General features: G+C 46.7%; 1 protein-coding gene across 2 annotated transcripts in view, besides 1 other annotated feature; it reads right to left on the bottom strand.

Annotated features, from left to right (window-relative positions):
• Spata13 (spermatogenesis associated 13) overlaps positions 1-20,464 on the bottom strand; it is a 279,389-nt gene that overhangs the window by 207,237 nt on the left and 51,688 nt on the right. The window lies entirely within an intron of this gene.
• Positions 1,289-4,594: an enhancer, noted in NCBI's record as "VISTA enhancer mm1122". NCBI's record gives its function as "enhancer in: forebrain[7/7]" and the evidence as "EXISTENCE:transgenic organism evidence [ECO:0001131][PMID:17130149]".

Raw genomic sequence — 20,464 nt, 5'->3', positions numbered from 1 at the left:
TGGCTGCAGAATGTTATAAAGTAGTTGCTAAGTGGGGTGGAACAAAGGTAGCTTGAGCCGGAGGAGGGTCAGAGCTCGGAGGCAACAGATTATATGATCCATGTCAGAAACAGGGTGACCTCAGGCCAGAGGCCCTTAGCCAGACCCTGGTCCTCATCGGGATCCTTCCCAGCTATGTCACCTCCAGCAGTTGGCCCCAGAAAGCCAGGCTCAAGGGAAATGGACCAAGTTGTGGACAGAGGAGTCTGGGGCTTGGCGCTCTATCCCCATCTGTCTGTTGTATAGATGAGTGTTGGGGATATAAAATGTGAATGCCTTTGTTTGGTCTGTCAATCACAGAATGAAAGGGAGCCATTCCCAGACATCAGGCAGAGTGGTTAAGACTCACAAGAAAGATAGTCACCTGGTCAGGACCCACAGACATTCAGTGAAGTTGCAGTTGTCTTAGTTGTTGCTAAGGTGCTGGACGTTAGCCATGGTTAAGAGTCCCAGAAAGAAAGCATTGCTCATTCACTCTGTGTGTGTGTGTGTGTGTGTGTGTGTGTGTGTGTGTGTCTGTCCTTTGAGGGAGGGAGAACATGAGCTATCAACAGTTGTCTGTGATTTATGCGCTCTGGAAATAGCTTTTAGATGCTCAGGCCACGGCTGGGAGAACGCCTCTCTTCCTTCCACATCTTGGCAAGCATGTCCATGTTGCAGGAAATATTAAAAAGACAGGCAAGTTTCCTTACTAAACAGGGCACCAGCGGGCTACATGGCTCCAGCCAGGTGATCTCAGCTCAGCTCCCGAGTTCCCTTGGTGGATTGTTGCCACGCCAGACCCACGCAACGACCATCCACCCTGTGGTCAGCGGCCACAACACTCAACAACCTGGTCTCTAGCTAGCCCCTGCAGCGACTGGTCACAGTATTCCCAGCTCATGTTTGCTTGTCTCTGGAACCGCTAGTTCCTTCTCAGCCATGAACTCCTTGTGGATGGCTGTCCCCATTCCAGTAACCCAGTAAAACAAAACTCTAGAAGCTTATAATTAAACAGTCAGATTTATATATCAATAAATTCTCAATTCACAAGATGCCTATACAATAATTTCAGAGCCAATTGATGATAGAAGTTGCCCACCTAGATTAGACAAGTAACCCCATTATTTTATCCCTATATTATATCTACCTGTGGCTACTTAAAGCCACGCTGAATCTGGATCATCTTGTCCATCCACCTCCAAGCTCCGCTTCCCTTTCCAATCACAGGCCTCCTGCTGCACTAATATTTAAATAGATTGGACAGGGAAAACCTTGCCACATGTCCTCTATCATGTATGTGGGGCTGGCTGAACTACTGGGCTTTCCCTGTGACGTTCAGGTAGAGCAGAAACCTATGCCCACATCACCCCACTGTGACCAGGGCAAGGAGCCTATAAAAGCTGCTTCAGATAATTCTCTATCTCTACTTTAAAAACAAACAAACAAAAAACTAAAAAACAAAACAAAGCAAATAAACAAACAAAACCAATTACTTTGGGCTACAGGGCAATCAGCTTTGTGGCCTCTCAGGCCAGAGTAAGGACCAGCCCCTGTTATTCTGTTAAGGACCTGGCTTTATCCCATTCCCAGTTGCTCTTTCTCCATCTATCCTCACCTCATTCTTGAGAACTTACCCTCTGCTTGATTCAGTGACTGCCACTGCCTTGGGACCACCAAGCCCACAGCCCAAACCCATTTTATTCTGGAATACAAGTTTAGTATTGCTGAATCTTCCCCTGAGGATCTACCATAAAGAAATCTTCAATAGATTCAAAACTCTGTCATTTTTTCTCTTGGCCATGTAGTTGTGGTACCCAGCTAGAAGGTAGTACAGAGACAGGAACAGAGGTGATTGGAAGGAGAAAGGACCCACCCAGGATTAGAACCAGCTCCTGGAAACAGTCGTTGAGAAATAATTAAGCTGAAGGTGCACATAAGAGAGGTGCACATAAGAGGCTCACTGTTTCAGAGGGCTTAGTGCATGGTGGCTTGGTCCCGTGTGCTGATGCAGAACAACCTGGAAGAGGCAGTGTGTAATGGAAGTGATATGGAGGGAGAAGTGTGTGATGGAGGAGGCACTGGAGAAGGAGTGTGTGATGGAGGAGGCATGGAGAATGGGAAGCAGAGAAAGGGTGGAGGAAATGGGGACCGGGTAAGACCTTTAAAACCCATTACTTCCTGTAGGTAGGCCACACCTCCAGAGGTCCAGAGCCTCCCAAAAAGCAGCCACCACCAGCTGGTGACCAAGTATCCCACACAAGCTGTTTGAGATTCCAAAGGTAACCCGCTGCTACTTGTTAGGAAAGACGTGCTTCCTTGCCCTGTCACCTTGTCAACTTCAGGTCAGCGTGCAGCAGCATGTGAGACCTGTCCCTGATGACCTTGGACCACTTGAAAATCTGACAGGTGCTCTCCAGAGCCCTGTGGTGCTTCACTAGGGAGCTTGCCAATGGCACCCAGCAGTTGCCACAGACTCATCCCTAGCTAAAGAACGGCAGGGTAGGTTTCCGCCTTTAAGGAAAACCTGAAACCTCCACTTGCTTCAGCTCCTGAAAGGAGAGACAGAAAGTGCTTTCTTGAGCACATTGTGCCTGGTAAGCCTCAGTCTGCAGGCTTGGAAGTGGCCAGTGGGTGGTCTAAGTCCCTTCCTGGGCACCTATCCATCTCAAAACAGCCATATCCCTCACTCCTGGCACAGCTCCTCCTCCTGGGTGCTCAAAAGAATTTACCCCGCAGGGAAACCGCCTCCTTGTGCTGCACCTGGGGCACCGCTCCTGCCCTTCCCTCATTCCACCCACATCTTACCAGTGAATTTGAATTGCTCCCCCTCCCGCCCCACTCCTTCAGTGTGTTGCTAAGTTACAGAAGACAATTAGGACCAGCTTTGGGAGCTCTTTACCATTCCAGTCACGAACAGCTCTTTCTAGCTCCCCTTTCTTTCCCTGGGAGCAGGAGGGAATGCTGGTTAAACTATAATGGAGAAGCCCCTCCCCTGTTCAGAATAGGAGGCAGAGGTACTTTTCATCACACGGCTCTTGCAAACTGCACAAGTGGGCAGACACTGCTCAACTGGATCCAGTCCTCTTAAGAAGAGCCCCCAACCATTGTATACTGCACACAGGGGCTGTCTACGGGACAACTAGGGAAACAGTTACTCCCCTTTGGAAATGGCAGAAAGCACTCTACCTGCTGGGGTTGGTTCTGGCTCCGCTGCCAGCACAAGGTGGTCGGCTCAAAAGGTGGCTCACTTTGGTTTCCAAAGAAAACTATTGCAGAACAGATCTAAGGAAAGCAGTTTTAATCTGCTCTGATTAATATCACAAAACGGCTCTCCCCCATACCTGTAATACAGTTCTCTGAACAAACGGAGGCCCAAAAGTATGAGGAACTTGTACGAGTTGCTTCAGGGAGGGCGGTCCAGTGCAGCTGCCCTCCTCTCTTACTCCAGCAGACTGCTAGTAACTTCCAGGACCCAACTTTGCCTGTGGAGTCAGGCTCAGGCCATTTCTGACTGAGCCCAGCAGGCCATTGCCACTAACCCTTCTGTGCCCAAAGCAGGTATTACACTCTTACCTGTAAGAGGGGTTGTACTTGCCCTGGGGTGTCTCTATTGCCACCAAAAGGCATGACGGCCAGCATGCTCAGAGCCTGGTTTATCTTCATGTTTTATTGTGCTGTTTATAAACATCCCTGGCCTAGGGAGAAGCCAGGGCAGTTTAGACAGCAACAAAAAGGTTCTTTAGAGGGCTGGAGAGATGGCTCAGCGGTTAAGAGCACTGACTGCTCTTCCAGAGGTCTTGAGTTCAATTCCCAGCAACCACATGGTGGCTCACAACCATCTGCAATGGGATCTGATGGCCTCTTCTGGTGTGTCTGAAGATAGCTACAGTATACTCATATACATAAAATAAACAAATCTTTTAAAAATTGTTCTTTAACCAAGAAAATAAAAGTTCAGCTTTAAGTGGAAGCTCTGATGTCTGGTCTGCCTTGGGGGGAGTGTTGGTTAGGGCCAATATTATCCTAGGTGGTTGGTCCTGGGTTGTATAAGAAAGGTAACAGTGGCCCATGAGAGCAAGCCAGAAAATAGCATTTCCCCCATGTGCTGTCTTCAGTTCCTGCCTCTTGAATTCCTGTCCTAACTTCCATCAGTAATGGATCTTTGTATCCTGGGAGTGTAAGCCAAATAAACTCTTCAGTAACAGAAAACAGTCTAAGACAGAAGATTTGGGTGAGTCTAACCTCTGCATATTTAGTATGAATGTCCAGCATTATAAAAACCAGAAAAAAAATAAGGTTTTCCAGAGAAAGCGACTCTTCTGTGTAGAGACTCCTTACAAGTTTTTGTGTATTTACATGGAAACAACACATCTATCTATAGCTGAATACAAGAGTTTCCATGGCTTCTAAGCATCCACATAGGATCCAAAGGTCCAGGCTAGGAGAGTTCTCTGCCAGGACCACCTTCCCTATCCACATCGCAGATATATTTGTAGGATTTAAAATGCCAGCTGGCATGCTGGCTAATGTCTACTTTTCAAATCACCCTTTGGTCTACTGATCGCTGTCGGGAGGTAGGGCAAACCACATCTCTGCCTTAGCATAGCTGTGTGCCTCTGTGTAAGGAGCCCACCCTTTCTGATCTCAGAATCCTTACTTGATGAGAGGACAGTGAGCTGGGCCTTGCAAAGATGGAAGTACTGAAGATGCTGTGTATGAACGAGAAACAGAGCCAGGAGACGGCGATTGCTCAGCCAGTGGCCATGGACTTGACCTGCGTTACTCTAGATTCCAATTTGATGATTATGAAGAAAAGGTAGACTGCTGGACTGAAGGAGATGGTTCGGCCATTTGAGAGCAACACGGCAGCTGTCAGTGACCTAGGAAAGCATGTGACCTATGACCCACATGGGAGAGTATCTGAGAGCACATCAGTACCAGGGAAACAGACCCCAGAAGGCTTGAGGTATCTTGTGTATCTGCATGCAAAGTAAAAAGCAATGTGAGGCCCAACCCATGGAAATAGACAAGGAAAGCAGAGGTTTCTGGAGACCTGAGCAGATAGGAGACTAGGTAGAGCACTGGTTCTCAACCGCAAGGGTCACATATCAGGTATTTGCATTACAATAACAATCATAGCAAAATTACAGTGAAGTGGCAATAAGGGACTGTACTGAAGAGTCGCAGCATCAGAAAGGTTGAGAACCACTGAAGTAGATGTACAACAGGAGACACCTGTACCCTTAAAATGTGCATGCGAGTTTTACAGAGTAAGACACACAAGACAACCCCCAGCATAGAACAACTGACGTGTGCTTAAATATCCGCTCACATGTATAATAGCTGTCTTTCCCACAGATGTTCAGATATCCACGTCCAGCCGTGTGCCAAATGCGCTGTGGTGTCATGGGGTAGGGAGAAGGTCAATAGGTATGAAGATGAAGTGAGAAAGAGGTAAATTAAAACAAGATAAAGACCTTTTACGGGCTCCTAGTGAATGTGGTATAATCAACCTTCAAAAGAACAAGGTGGTTTCTTTTATGTGGCTTGGCTGTGGTTGTTGTGGTTGTTGTTGTTGTTGTTTTAACAAGTCTAATTTTGTTTACCAGTTCAATGGCAAAAGTGAGCTGGGATTCTTCTCTTCCAGTCCTGGATGATGTTTTAACGCATTTTATGGCCATGATCCTTAGCACAGGGCTAGGCATGCAACAGGCAGGGAGTAGATGTCAGTGGGTGAATAAAACAGAACATATTGCTTTCTATGCTGGACGTTCGTCCCTGTGCTGGGCAGAACTTGGGACTGAGCCAAGGAAGCATGGGGGGATTTGAGGAGGCGCAGGTATTTGAGGCTGTGATGGAGAGAGAAGGAGCTGGCTTCCAACTTGCAAGGTTGGCCTTTTCTTAGCAAGGAGCAACGGCTGGAATGACGCAATCTTCCTCGCGGACCCCTGCAGTGCACAGTAAGGACTGAGCTCCTCAAGCATCAGAGCACCAAGTCAAAGAAGACTTTGTGGTCTGTTCCCCTCGCTGACTTCTAGGGGGAGGTCCATGGCATATCACACAGTACAGTTGATACTGTGTGACAGCAAGGTCACAGGCCACATCCCAGACCTAATTGCACCTTTAGAGGGAAATAGCCTTCTAAGTGACATATGGCACACCAAGGTTGATGGACTCCAGAGTCCAGCTCCGGTCCCAACATCACATGTGTGCACAGGATCCCTGACTTTCCCATCCTGCCCAGGTTGGTATCTCTGAACTGTGAACATGCCATTTGAGCATTTCCCTCTCTCTGAAGCAACATGGCACGTGTCAGAGACAAATCGCTAGGCTCAGTCCTCAGTCACTTATTCTAAGCTCTTGACATCCATGTAATCTCCCCAAAGTCCTTTCTTCCACAGCGGGGTACTTTCTAGCTTGCTGCTGTTATGTCCCCTTCGTTTGTCTCTAGCAACAAAACTCATTGGAACATCCTTTAAGGGTCTTATCCCTCTCGTATGTTTGACATTCAGTCAGTGGAAGGAGATAGATGGTGAGGGTGAGCTTTGGAGCTAAAAGGGTTCAGGATTTAACTTTGCCAGCTTTTGATAAGGGCCCAGGAATTTCAGATTATTCACTCCTTTCGTTTTCCTTTGGTTTGCAGGAACTGAAGTTTTCATTGGGAAATCGCTCATTTCTGTTCTGAAATAACGGAATTTTGGAAACCACAAATCAGGCCTTACACAGGAAAAGCTGAGGTCATCACTTGAGAGTCGAGGAGTGAGATTAGCCCCGTGATTGATTGTAAACAGCAGATAGATGTCCCGAAGCAGTGTTGTCCTCGAGGGAGACTGAAATCAGGTACATGGGATGACTTGTCTAGGGATGTGGTGGCCAGCAGCGGTCTAAAGACCAGAGATAGTAACTGCCATTGGAACCCTGGTAATTTGCCAAGAGATCAGATTTTCAGGTTCTTATGATGAAGGAGAGAGAAAAGGAAGAGAGGCAAAAAACAAACTCACTATACTTGTCCTTTGGTATCTAATGGGAATCAGCTTCAGAATGGTCCCTGTCACACCACATGAGCACCAAAGTCAGGAAATGCTGAAGGCCCTTATATAGAATGGCATTGTATTTGCTCAGAGCCTGTGCACAGCCTCTCGTGTTCTTAATCTCTATACAGTTTACAGTGCCTACCACACGTAAGCCCTGAATAAGTCAATGCTGGGCTGTAATGCTTGGGGAATGATCACAAGAATGAGGTCTATTCATGCTCAATGCAGACACGGCTTTTGACTCTGAGTATTTTTGGTCTGAGGTTGATTGAATTCAGGTATGGAACACTGACTGAATGTGGGGGGGGGTATATTAATTAGTGTGATTGTTGTAGCCACAGCTGATGTGTCTACCAAAGCAAGGTTGTCAGAAATTCATGTTGTGCATCTTCGTTTGCTTGTTGTCTGCATAGCCCTAGCCTTGCTAGAACTGTCTAGATCAGGTGGGCTTCAAACTCAGAGAGCTGCCTGCCTCTGCATGCTGAGATTGAAAGCGTGCACTACCACGGTCCTGCAATGTTGAACACCTTAAAATATACACAATTAAGAAGACCAGTAATAGACATGCTCAGCTAGATCCACCAACACAGCTTAGCAAAGTCTCTCGGATGGAAAAGACCAGATCAGCAGCCTGCCTTCTCCCCAGCTCTAGCCTCTCTGTAAAGCAGGAGGTCAGAGTGGTCTTTTCAAAGAGGAACTTGACTCATATCCTCCCTTCTCAAAGTTACAAATGCAGATAAAACTCTGAAGTGCAGGTCCCTGGGCAACCTGGACCTTGTTTGTTTGGACAGTGTCATTTCACACACCAGTTTCTGTGGCTGACTACACTCTGGTCTCCATACCCCAGGGCCTTTGCACTACCTGCAATGCTCTCCCTCTCACCTTGCCCTTTCTGGTTCTCACTTTCTAGTCCTCAGGCCTGTGACCCTTCCCCTGGGACCTCCTCTCTTATTCTCTGATTAGATCATATTCATCAGCTATCACTGAGAACCACCAGCCATCCCTAGAAGACTTACCCATGGAGGAATGATTTAATGCACGGCTTACCAAGCAAATGGTAAACTCTGGTGGAGCTGAATCTAACTTGCAGATAAGTCCACAGTACCTAGAGCAGTAAGGAAAGATGCTCGGTGGGCCAAGATGATGGAGTAAGCAAGCTAGAGGGGACTTGTCATCACACCACAGGATGACTGATGGGAAAGCTGCCTGTTGTCAACTGACCTCAGATTACACATTGAAGAGAATGATGTCGCTGACTAAGGTGACAACTGGCTCTGCACAATTACAGCAAAGGGTATCACCTGCCTTCCAAGGGTCTCAGCTGCCAGACACTGTGTAGGAGCTATACGCATATTATATAGAGAGTTTAAATATATAGACTTGAGGTCCCACTGACTGCTGTATCCAATATCCCAGAGGCCTCCATAAAGGTGTGTGGCTTTGTACAGAACACATCTGCTCTACTATCTGCTTCTGCACTGCACTGTCATGGGTCCAGTGCAAGTGAGCCCCACAGCTGGGAGCTGTACATCTGAAATCATGACCCCAACCAGCCTTGCCTTCTTTTACTTTTTCCTAATTTTTAAAAAAGCTGTATTTATCTTATATGTACAGATACTTTGCCTGTAAGTGTGTCTGTGCACCATGTGTACATCTGGTGCCTTTAGAGGACTAAAAAGAAGGTTGGATTCCCCAAGTCCTTGACTAACAGATGTTATGAGACAACATGTGGATGCTAGGAATGGAGCCTAGGTCCTCTCAAGAGTAGCAAGTGCTCTTCACTACTGAGTCATCGCTCCAGAGGGCACCCTACTCCTTTTTGATTGGTTGTCTCTGGCATCTTTATCACAGTCTTGGAAAACACAGCATTAGAAAACTGGCAAGAAAAGAAGCATTGTGGTTTGTATATGCTTGGGCCAGGGAGTGGCACTATTAGGAGATGTGGCCTTGATGGAGTAGGTGTGGCCTTGTTGGAGGAAGTGTGTCACTGTGGGAGTGGGCAATGAGACCCTCCTCCTAGCCATGTAGGAACCAGGCTTCTCCTAGCTGCCTTCAGATAAAGATGTAGAATTCTCTGCTCCTCCTGCATGCATGCTGCCATGCTCCTGCCCTGATGATAATGGACTGAACCTCTGAACCTGTAAACCAGACCCAACTAAATGTTGTCCTTATAAGAGCTGCCTTGGTCACAGTATCTGTTCACAATTGTAAAACCCTAACTAAGACACATGGTATTTGATGCAAGTCTTGAACAAAGAAAACATCATTTCTGGTTTCCTTCTCAAGAGTATATATTGATGCCAGTTTTCTTCAGATATGGCCAGTGGCCCTTGGACTGCATGCATCTTAGAACAGCTATGAGCACAGCCCAACACATTTGTAGATGGTAACATTGTATTTGAATGCTAGAGGTTGCGCACCCCTGGGACACCAAAGTCAGGCTTTTCTCTGTTTCCTAAATAGGAAAATGGGTTTCCAGGGATGAGAAAGGCAACAGTTCACTTTGAGTGCTCGCCAGCTTTTCACGATGCTGGCAATTTCCACACACCATTTCCTCATTGTATGTCTGGTTTTCCTGTTCTAGATCATTTTCAGTCATGTCTTCTACTTAAATTCTTTCTATAGCCATGTCTATTCTACATGATAGGACTATCAGAAAAGACGAGCTGTCAGTCATTCTGTAAGCATGGCTCTCTTCTGTTGTTCCTGTGGGACACAGCTATCCCCAGCCCGGTGCAGGGTGAATGGGTGCTTCATGGCCAGGTTCTTTCTTGGACTTTAACTGAGGTCAAGGTGGAACTGCATCATCTTTAATCCAGCTAAAGTGATGGATGGACTTAGCGTCTCCTTGAACCAAGTGCTTAACTTTCACAAAGCTAAACATGCAGTGTGGTCCCTATATTTCCAGTTGCGTAGCTGGAAACAACATCAATGCCACTTGTATCATCAGCAGCTCTGCTACAAGGTGCCAGACTGCAGTGTGAGCCTTAGAAATAGGAGTACGTAAGTTTAAAGTAAGGCTCCTGCTTAACCCCGACCAAGTCCATTTAAACTCCTGCCCCATGGAAAGATTCCTTTCCTTTTACTAACATTTTCTTTTCTTTCTTCCATTCTTCCTTCCTTCCTTTTTCTCTCTCTCTCTCTCTTTCCTCTTTCTTTCTCTCTCTTTCTCCTCTTTCTTCCTTTTCTTTCTTTCTTTTTTCTTTCTTTCTTTCTTTCTTTCTTTCTTTCTTTCTTTCTTTCTTCCTTCCTTCCGTCCTTCCTTCCTTTTTTCTTTCTTTCTTTCTTCCTTCCTTCCTTCCTTCCTTCCTTCCTTCCTTCCTTCCTTTTTTCTTTCTTTCTTTCCTTTCCTCCCTCCCTCCCTCCCTCCCTCCCTCCCTCCCTCCCTCCCTTCCTTCCTTCCTTCCTTCCTTCCTTCTTTTGCAAACAAATACCAGGTGAGCCCTTGCTATTTGCTCCATGACAATCTGCTTTTGGGGGTATATGAGTGTAAAGTAAGTGTGAAGTCCATGCTGTGTCGGGGCTCATGTTTTAGGGGTGTGATGGAAGCAAAGGGAGATAAACATTTAAGGAGGTTTTGGTGCTAAATCGGATTCTAGGCTAATTGTGTGGTCGGGACTGGCCCTCATAAGCAAATGCTGGTTCAGGGAGGTATGAACACAGGAATAATACCCACTCCTACCCTCATGGACCGTGTGTCACACCACACCACAGACAGGCTACTGGAAGCTCACAGGACAGCATTATGCAGTTATAAGCTACCCAGGAAGCTTGAGAGCCAGACTGGGGCTTTGAAACCTGTTCTACCCCAAGGACCAGTTCCCTGAGACCAGTGTTTTGTGTCTCTTCATTCCCATATTGGTGATGTATGAATGGTGATGCTTCCTAACTCGCAGGGATGGTATGACATTTGAAAGAGTTAATGTATATTTCATTGGTGCCTGTCATGTGCTCAGTACTACACAGAGCAGTCATCATTGCTAGAGTTAAAAGGGTTAAATAGGAGTATCCATTTTCACAGTTCATTGTTCACATCAGCCCCCAAGTGGAAACAATGTAAAAGACAATCAGGGTAAAAGTTGTTGAAAAGATACAACAGAATATGACCTTGACCTTGAAAAGGTAGGAGACCCAGCACATGCCTCGCATGGATGAACTTTAGGCCTGTTCCGATGAATGATGCTGGGTGATTCTATTTGTGTGCTGCACTCAGAGTTATCAAATTTAGAAAGAGAAAGGAGAATCAAGATTGCCAAGGCCTGGGCCTAGGAGAGGGAAAGCTGCTTAAGTGGCCAGCATTTCAGTTTCATAAGACCGAAGAGTCCTGGAGATAGCAGCATGAATGCATGGGACCTCATTGAACTGCATACTTAAAATGGCTAAGGAATAGCAGTGCATTTTAGGCTGTATTTGACAGTGACATGCCTCAAAAGTATTAAGTGCAAGTTAAGGTTGGAATAAGCATGGAGTGGGTGCAGCATCTGTGCTGCAGGGGGAGGATGATGGGGGATGGGGTCTGGCTCACCAAGACTTCCCATGTAGATCTGGCTCTGCAGAATCTGTGTACTATGAGGGCTCAGCCCACAGCTTACCTTGATAGTCACTGAAACCTTGAACACCATTTAAGAACCCTCTCTAGCTCACCCTTTCCTTTGTTCCTTAGGGTCCTCAGACAGATGGAACTCGCGCCACAGAGGGGCCACCTGTAAGAACCATGTCATAGATGTCACATATGTTCCAGTGTAAGGGCAGACCAAGAGATGCCTATATTAGATGTCGCTTGCAACAGCTAGGATGAGTCCTACTGCCAGTTACTGCATGGAATATCTGAAGCTTCAATGGAAATGTCATATAGGCAACTTGCAGGCAAAGTGTTACAGCAGCTAGCTGAGCTGGGTGATAAGGTCATGGCTAGAATGAATTTTCTGGGTCCCTGCCGTGGAGTCGTCAGATTAATAAATCTGGGACATTTTTAAATAGCAAGGAAAAAAAGTACAGAGCATTCCTACCCACAAGGAGTAGATATTGGAAATCACAGAGAACACCAAAATCTGTATTTGTCCTTGAACACACGCATATCCATGGCCAAGCTTAGTTCAGGAAGTACAGTAAGAGACAAGCTAATTATAAATTAGATGGCTAATAATAAAATACAATTACAACAACTTTATATTAAGAGGTATATAAACACAGCTTGTCTTTCAAAATAGCTCCTATATACACATCTCTGAGGGACAGTATGAGAGGACACAGTGGCTGTGTGATGACATGTGTTGTCACATGACACAGGCAGTGTGAGAGTGTCCAGTTACAGTGTACCACTTGAAAATGAGTGCCACAGTGCCTGAGCAGTCACTCTCATAATCTGGACTGAGTAACAAGCATAGTATATAGATGCCAGGCAGAGAAGGACTCATGTTCAAGATGTGTTGGAGTGGGACACACAGAACAGGATTTCATCACAGTATTCAAGATGGAGTGCCATTTAAACTTACTAGCTCTGGAAATTTCTATTTAATATTCTCGCAGTGTAGAAGACCCTGGTAACTAAAACCTTGGATAAGCACACAGTCTCTACTTCATGGCCATGATCTTATCTTGAAAAAATGATGCTTCCAACACTGTCTAAGTTAGAAAAAAATGGTGTCATAAAATAAATATGCCCAGGGGTTCAGCTTGAGAGACTTGGATCAAGAGCTCAGGAGCTGCTGTACATCAGTTTTAGGGTGACTTGCACCTGCTGAGGAGTTGACTCCAGAAACACTCAAAGAGCATAAAGGAGAAGGAGCCAGCCACGGACTTCAGATGAGCCATGGAAAACACAGGTGGGCTGGGCATGTCATCCAGCAGATGGGATGGCAAGGATGGATGATCCCTGAGTTCCGGGCTAGCCTGGGCTACAGGGCCAGAACCTGCCACAAACAAGCAAGCAAACAGAAAAGCTCTCAGGCAGGCTAGTGGGAGAGTGACCCAGGCGAGCAGGTTCTTGGAAAATTGTACATGCAGATGCTGAAGGAAGCTGAGGAGGAAAGGCATCTCACACTTGACAGGAGGCCACTGGTGAGACTGGGGAGCACAGTCGAGATGGAATCACGGGGATGGATGCAGAATGTAGGGAACGGAGCTGGGCGGCATGGGACAGGCACACAGGGAGGAACAAGTCTAAGCAAGCATCTCAGGACGCTTATCCCACAAGGAAACAGGGAAGGGCAGCTCTGTTCGTTTCTAGAGATAAAACACAACACCACAAACTGGATAACTTATAAAGAAAGGCTTGTTTTGCTTCATTGTTCTGACCCATGGTCAAGGAATTGATATAGTGATGGCTCTTGTGTTAGTGGGTCCCAGGAAATGCACAGCCACACATGGCCGGGAATATGTGAATATCTACCTACTACTATTCTACAGATCCACTCGGAAGACAACCCTTGAACCCCCTACCCACCAACTGAATGAAAGAGTAAGGGAAGAACTCTAACTATCTCTTTAAATTTTTGTTGATTCCTTTTTATTCTTTATGCGCATCGGTGTTTTGCTTGCATGCATGTCTGTGCGAGGATGTAGGATCCCCTGGAGCAGGAGTTACACAGTTGTGAGCCGCCATGTGGGTGCTGGGAATTGAACCAGGGTCCTTTTGGGAGACCCTGGCTCTTAACCCCTGAGCCAACTCTCAAGCTCCTCTAATTGCCTTTTAAAGAACTACCTCTTGTGGTGGAGATCAAATTTCAACAGGAGTTTCAGAGAAGACAAAAAGCCACAGTGGAGATGGAGGGGTGGTCTGCAGCAGAAGAAACAGGACGGCCATCATCTACCTGGACATTAGCACACACCACCAGGGGATCGAGAAGCCCCGATCCAATTTAACTTCACCACTCACGTGCCCGGCTCTCACACACACTCTTGGTTTTCCATTTGCCTTTCTGCAAGAGCCTGCTGGATTTACTCAGACATGAGAATTGTAAAGTGGTTCAGCAAATAGTAGTTTTGAAAAGTGAGCGTGTAAAAAGAAACACAAGTTTAAACAGCGATTTGGGGGAGTTTTTCAAAATAAAGTTGGGGCTGGCGATACGGTTAGCAGTAGATTTGCCCAGAATGTGAGGCCATAGTCTCAAACCTCAGCACCAGAGGATGAAAGTGGGTTTGCATTGGCCATTCCCTTATTCATAAATACTTCAAAGCCTTGCGGTGCCAATGCTTTTATTGACATGAACACAGAGCATCAGAGCACAGAGCATCAGGGTACGTAGGCAGAAAACCACGTGAGCGGCAATGCCACGAGCTTCCTCTTCCCTAAGCACCATCGCAGGCAAAGGGATGGACATCCATCAGCAACCATGTCAACAAACGATATCAATCCTGACCAGACACAGGGCAGAGAGGCTGTGTGGATATGCAGCTAGACATGCCATGGTCACCTCCAGGTGGCAGAGGATGCTGCCCTTAGTTTCTTAGTTCCACCTAAGAACGGATGTTTGCATGGACAGGTGGATGGGTAGGTGGTTACGTGGGCAGGTAGATGGATGGATTGTCCTGGCCGTCCTGACCTCTCAAAGTCTCTGAGTAGAGTATGGTTCCCTTTCTGCTTGCAGGTTTTGTCTGTGGCTCAGTATGCTGTTTGGGGTGAGAAGTGTGCAGCTGGGTTACCAAGGATGCTCCTGCTGGTTGCTTTCCTTGACTGACATGACACAGAGAGATGCTGAGCACAAGCAGTAGAGAGTTTGGGGGTAACCATGGGCTTCGTGTTTCTACATAAAGGTTTTTGTGTCGAGGGGTTGTAGAGCTGATCTTAGCAGAGAGAGCTCTGCTTTGCCTTTTGCACGTTCCCCATGGTTAACATCTTCCTTCCCGTGGCGCCATTGTCACAGCTATGGAACTGGGATTATCACACAACTATTAATTGACCCTCCAAACTGGTTAGATGAAGTTGATGGACTCCTGATGCTTTTCAAGACAGTTTAGGAAAGTGCTGGCTATGCATTTCACAGAATTTCAGACGCTGGGCTGGGCTGGTCTTCTCATAAGTAGCTCGGGAAAGGATATCCCAAAGGTGAAGTGGTCCTATCATGATGGGGTTCGTTGGAGCCTCTGGTACAGCCATTTCTCATCGCTGGTTATTGGGTCCCCACTTGTCTGGACTACTACAAGAACATCTCACAGAGTGGCTTATAGACCACAGAGAGTGACTTCTCACAGTTCCGGAGGCCTGAGTTCTAAAAGTGAGGTGCTTGCTGATGTGGTATCTGATGGGGACTCACTTTCTCCACTCTCTGCCCTGTTATTTTGCTTTATTTAAAAGCATGAAACAATAAACAGGAGAGGGCTGACCTCTCTTCCTGCCGAGGACATGGGAGGAGTTCTGGGCACTGAGGCAGGCTTTGTACCAGCAATGCACTCAAGTGATAGCCAGGGTTCAGTTCAGGAGAGGAAGGTGGTTGGCTGGAAGGCTTTGCATCTGGTCATAGATGAGTCATTATATGACTCAAACTGAGAGTTGTGATGGCGACCTGTAACCCCAGTAACTCAGAAAGCAGTGACAAAGAACCCTTTTCCCCCAGACTAAGCCTTTTTCCCAGACAGTTCCTCCAGTTGGATCAAGGATTCAAATAGATGAGCCTATGGGGCCGTTCTCATCCGAACCATTGTACCCACACACGCAAGCACACATGCCACACAGACACACTACACTCACACACACATACATGGGGAAAAAGAGTTAACAGTGACTCGATAGGAATGTAAAGAAATGTGTGTGTTAATTAGCCTTGGTTGGTCACTCCAAAACAATATACTGTATGCACGTGATATTTATGTGCAGGCTTATGTGTTAATGAAAAGGAGAACTGCGGTCGATTCGCTCATCCCTCCCATGGGCACTCAGAGTGAGTTCCCTGTGCTACTGGGGGTCAGGGGAGGAGGATGCAGTGTGAAGAAGGCCCAGGGGATGACCTACTGCAGAGTAAGTACAGAGAGAAGCAGGCAGGTAAGGGAGCAGAGTGGGCCTGGCTGGTCTGCTCCCTTGAGGAGAATGCTTCAAGACGTATGATGTTTAAACAAAAAAGTGAGCAGACTGGTGGGGAGTGGGGTGCAGGGGGCATCCCTCTTGTCAATCAGGATTCAGATGCTGGAGCACTATGCTTAAGACATGTGGGAGGAAGGAGGCAGGGAGGATCAGAAGCTCTGGTCAGGCCTTCATCCTGAATACAGTACAAGGCCAAAGTTTTGCCAGGGGTAGCCTTAAGGCCTGACTTTCCATGGCAGACTTAGTCTGGCGTGCTGGGGCAGCCTGAGGTGATCTGCAGCATTCAGTCTTCCTGTACCTAGGGAGACACAAGTTCCTAGGCCTCTCAGAGGCAGTAGTGTAGCCAGACCAGTAGTCATCTCAGTGGAAGCTGGCAAATCTCTGACTGTGGGATTGGCGTCCAAAATTCATCAATATCTCAGAAGCGGAAGTGTTCCTGGATTGGATGTAGTGTCAGCAAGAGACAACCTTTGTCTTGATAGGCCTCCAGGCCAGGGTGTCCACCCTGCCTGTCCTATCTGCAGGGTGTCCTATCTGCAGGCAAGGAGGCCTCGGGCCCTCTGGGAAGGGCACCCGAGTGAGTACAGACTCTCAGGTTATTACCCCAGCTGCAGAGAAAAGCCTTCCTGTTCAAGACTGCTGCCTCACAGACCCCAAGGAAGGGATGGAAAGTGTGTCTCTCATCCTCTGCTTGGTCCTGAGGTCCGTCTATGAGTGCAAGGTCAAGTGGTGAGAAGGAATCAGGAAGGCCAGACACTGCTGATGGCTGGACTGCGGCTTTAGCCAGAACAGAACCCACTAGAAGCTCACAGTCAATAGCAGCTTCCAGACTGACTTTCTGGCCAAGCCAATCAAAGCTTAGACATCCTGATTGCTCTGTTAGTTAATCCTGAAAAGAACCATAAGGAATGGATGATGACAGATGCAGGCATGAAGCCAGGGCAGGGCACTCCCACGCAGGCATGCCCACACAAACCTGGACCCTCTGTGGACTGCAAGTATGTTAGCGTTTGAATGTGAACCATCCCCAGAAATCTCACACATGTGAACACTTGGCCCCCAGCTGGAAAGCAGTTTGGGAAAACTGTGGAATGGATTGAACAGAGAGCCTAGCTAGCAAAGATAGGCTATCGTGGCTGGATTTATTGATTTCAATTTGGCCAGCATTCTGCCCGAACTTTTTCTGCTTCTTGTTGAGCTGCTGAGCTGTAAACACGCTAACTTACAGTTAATGGAGAGCCAATCCCACCACCACCAGTGGACCACACTTCCCCACTGTAAAACTGCCAACTCAAGTAAGTTCTTCCTAGGGCTGGGGAAATGACAAGGCAAGGCTGAGGAGCAAAGTTCTGATCTTTGAACTCACCTAAAAAGCCTGAGTGGGCACGTCAGCCTGTCTGTGACTCCAACCTGGGAAGGGGGAGGTGAGATCCCCAGAGCAAGTGAGACTAGCCATCTCTGGGAGCTCTGAGACTGATTAAAAAAACATACATTGGGCTGGGGAGATGGCTCAGAGGTTAAGAGAATGTGTGGGCTGCTCTTCCAGAGGTCCTGAGTTCAATTCCCAGCACCCACATGGTGGCTCACAACCATCTGCAGTGGAATCTGATGCCCTTTTCTGGCCTGCAGGCATACATGCAGGCCGAACCCTGTACATAATAAATAAATAAATCGAAGAAGAACGAGGAGGGGGGAAGGAGGAGGAGGAGAAGGAAACCTATATCAATGAATAGATGGAAGAGCAATTACGGATGATCCCGACCTCAGGCTCAGGGCTTACATGTGTGTTCATGCACATGCACCCTCAATCAGATGTTTCTTATACATGCACACACATATGCACATGTGTACACACACATACGCACACACTAGTGAAAATGGAAACAGGAAAAAAGTTCTTCCTCTCTTAAGGTACCCCTGTTGGGTAAGTAATTAGCACATATGGTCCTAAAACCATTAAGTCAGTCCCTTGCTCCCTCTTGTGGGCCACCCAGGAGGCCTGGCATTTCTGAGGATGCAGACAGCTGGAGCTGACTAGAGGCTCTTTTTTTTTTTTTTCACAGCTCAACATTCTCTGCTTAGCAAACAGGAAAAAAATGAGCCTCCAAAAGGAAAGGTGACAAGGCTCACAGACCTCCAGGAGGAGCAGGGCTCTGGCTGCCTGGCTGGCTGGCTGGTAGCAACCTGTGAGTGCCCAGACTACGGGCACCAGACTCATCAGAAGAACTCAGTCCTGATTCTGAGACCTTCACTTTTCACTACCTGACATGAACCCCAACTTCTCTCATTTCCTCGAAAGAACCCAGGCTCTCCCAGGCCTTTTGAGTCTCTGTTCAGTGAACAGGGCATTCTTATCTTGGGGCTAAGAACCAGAAAACTTTTCACAGAACAACATTCACATTAAGAAGCAGTAACTGCTGGCCTGGAAAAATGGCTCAGGTGATAAGGACTCACAACCAAAAATACAAGAAGCAGTAACTGTGCTGTTTTGACACAACACTGCATGCCTATAATCCCAGCCCTTAAATAGCACAGGTGGGGAGGATCTTAAGTTTGAGGCTAGCCTGGGCTATCTATTGAGATCCTATCTCAGGAAAATCAAACAAATAAACCATCGAATAAATAAACAAACAAGAAACTATACCAATCAAAAGATGACCATAAACCAAAGTAACTGAGCAAATGAACATGTTCCCTGTCGACATTCCCCCCTCAGTGGGTGGCTTTTGTCTCCCTCCATCCAGTGACATCTCTGGAACTCTCCTACATAGCAATTTATTTTTAATTTTCTAGTGCTGACAACTCAATCCAGGGCCTATTGCATACTGGATATGTGTTTTACACCGAGTATGCCTTGAGTCAAAGATTCCCACGTTCAATCTTGGTTCTGGCTGAGACTGGCAAGCTGCATGATTGCAAGAGAGTGAATTGCCAGCTACAACTGCAAAGGTAAATTGCTATTCAATGTTCAAAACTGATAGGAGAGGCAAGATGATCAAAGTGCTCCTCCCCACCCAGAGCAGCTTTAAAGATGCTCTCTGTCACCATCTTTTGAGCATCAGCCTCAGACACTGCCGTTCAAATAAATGTAGGGCTGTCCAAGCAACACTTTAAAGATCTGTGTGGGGGTTTAATGAGAATTTCCTCCATGGGCTCATATATTTGGATAGTTGGTGCTCAGTTGGTGGAACTGTTTGAGAAGGATTGGGAGGTGTGGCCTTGTTAGAAGAAGTGTGTCACTGGTGGTGGGCTTTGAGGTTACAAAAGTCCACAGCAGGTATGCTCTCAACCTTTCTCTGCCTTTTGCTTGTAGATCAGGATGTAAGTAAGCTCCTGGCTCCTGCTCTAGCACTGTGCTGCCCACCGTAATGGCTGTGGACTAAGCCTCTGAAAGTGTAAGCAAGTCCCCAATTAAATGCTTTTAAAAAAAAAAATTAGCAGGGCAGTGGTAATGCACGGCTTTAATTCCAGCACTCTGGAGGCAGAGGCAGGTGGATCTCTGTGAGTTTGAGGCCAGCCTGATCTATAAAGCAAGTTCCAGGACAGCCAGGGTTACAGAGAAACCCCATCTCAACAAATAAACACAAAAGTAGCCTTTGTATTGTTTCTTCAAAGCAATAGAACAGTAACTAAAACAATGAGTGAGATTAAGGAAAGGACCGTCTGGAAAGGTTTGAAAATAAATGTGCAATACTGTAAGTTAGCCGGTGATCACATACAAGATGTATTATCATCATCATCTTTACCGTTGTCATCGTCATATCATCATCATCACCATCATCATGTTTTTGATACAAGGTTTCACTCTGTAGCTCAGGCTGGCCTATAGGTAATCATGTGCCCAGGCTGACTTCAAATTCACAGTGGTCTCCTGCCTCAGTCTCCCAAGGGCTGGGATTATGAGTGTGAGCCACTCACTTTGGTGTGCAACAGACATCATGTAACAAAGAACCAGATTTTGAAATTGTGTAGGCATTTTGCAAGCCAGGAGTTTTGAACCAAAAGAGATTTAAAATTGACAGTTTCTTCTGCTATAATCTCAGAGTCAACAATTCCGTGTTAAGTAACATGTAATCCTTAAGAAGAAAAGGTAAGTCTAAAATTTGTGGGATTTCTTTCATCCTCTGTACAATAGTGGCCCATGGTAAGGGGCTTAGATGTCTTCTATTTAATCTCCATTCCCTCAATTACCCTGCCAGAGGGATGGATGAAGACCGAGTTGATGTTTGCTCCTTCTCTTGTGATGGGGTCATGTCCCGACAAACCCGATATGTAGGTTGGTGAAAATATTACAGGTTAGTACAGCTAACCTGCCGCATCCCAGCTTGGCCACTTAGGTGTACTCAGCACACTTTCATTAGCCCACAGTTGGTCAAGTTATCTACCACAA

This window comes from Mus musculus, chromosome 14, assembly GCF_000001635.26.
Source record: "Mus musculus strain C57BL/6J chromosome 14, GRCm38.p6 C57BL/6J".
Classification (NCBI taxonomy): domain Eukaryota; kingdom Metazoa; phylum Chordata; class Mammalia; order Rodentia; family Muridae; genus Mus; species Mus musculus.
The sequence above is the reverse complement of the archived record's forward strand: the minus strand, read 5'-3'. Positions and strand labels throughout refer to the sequence as shown.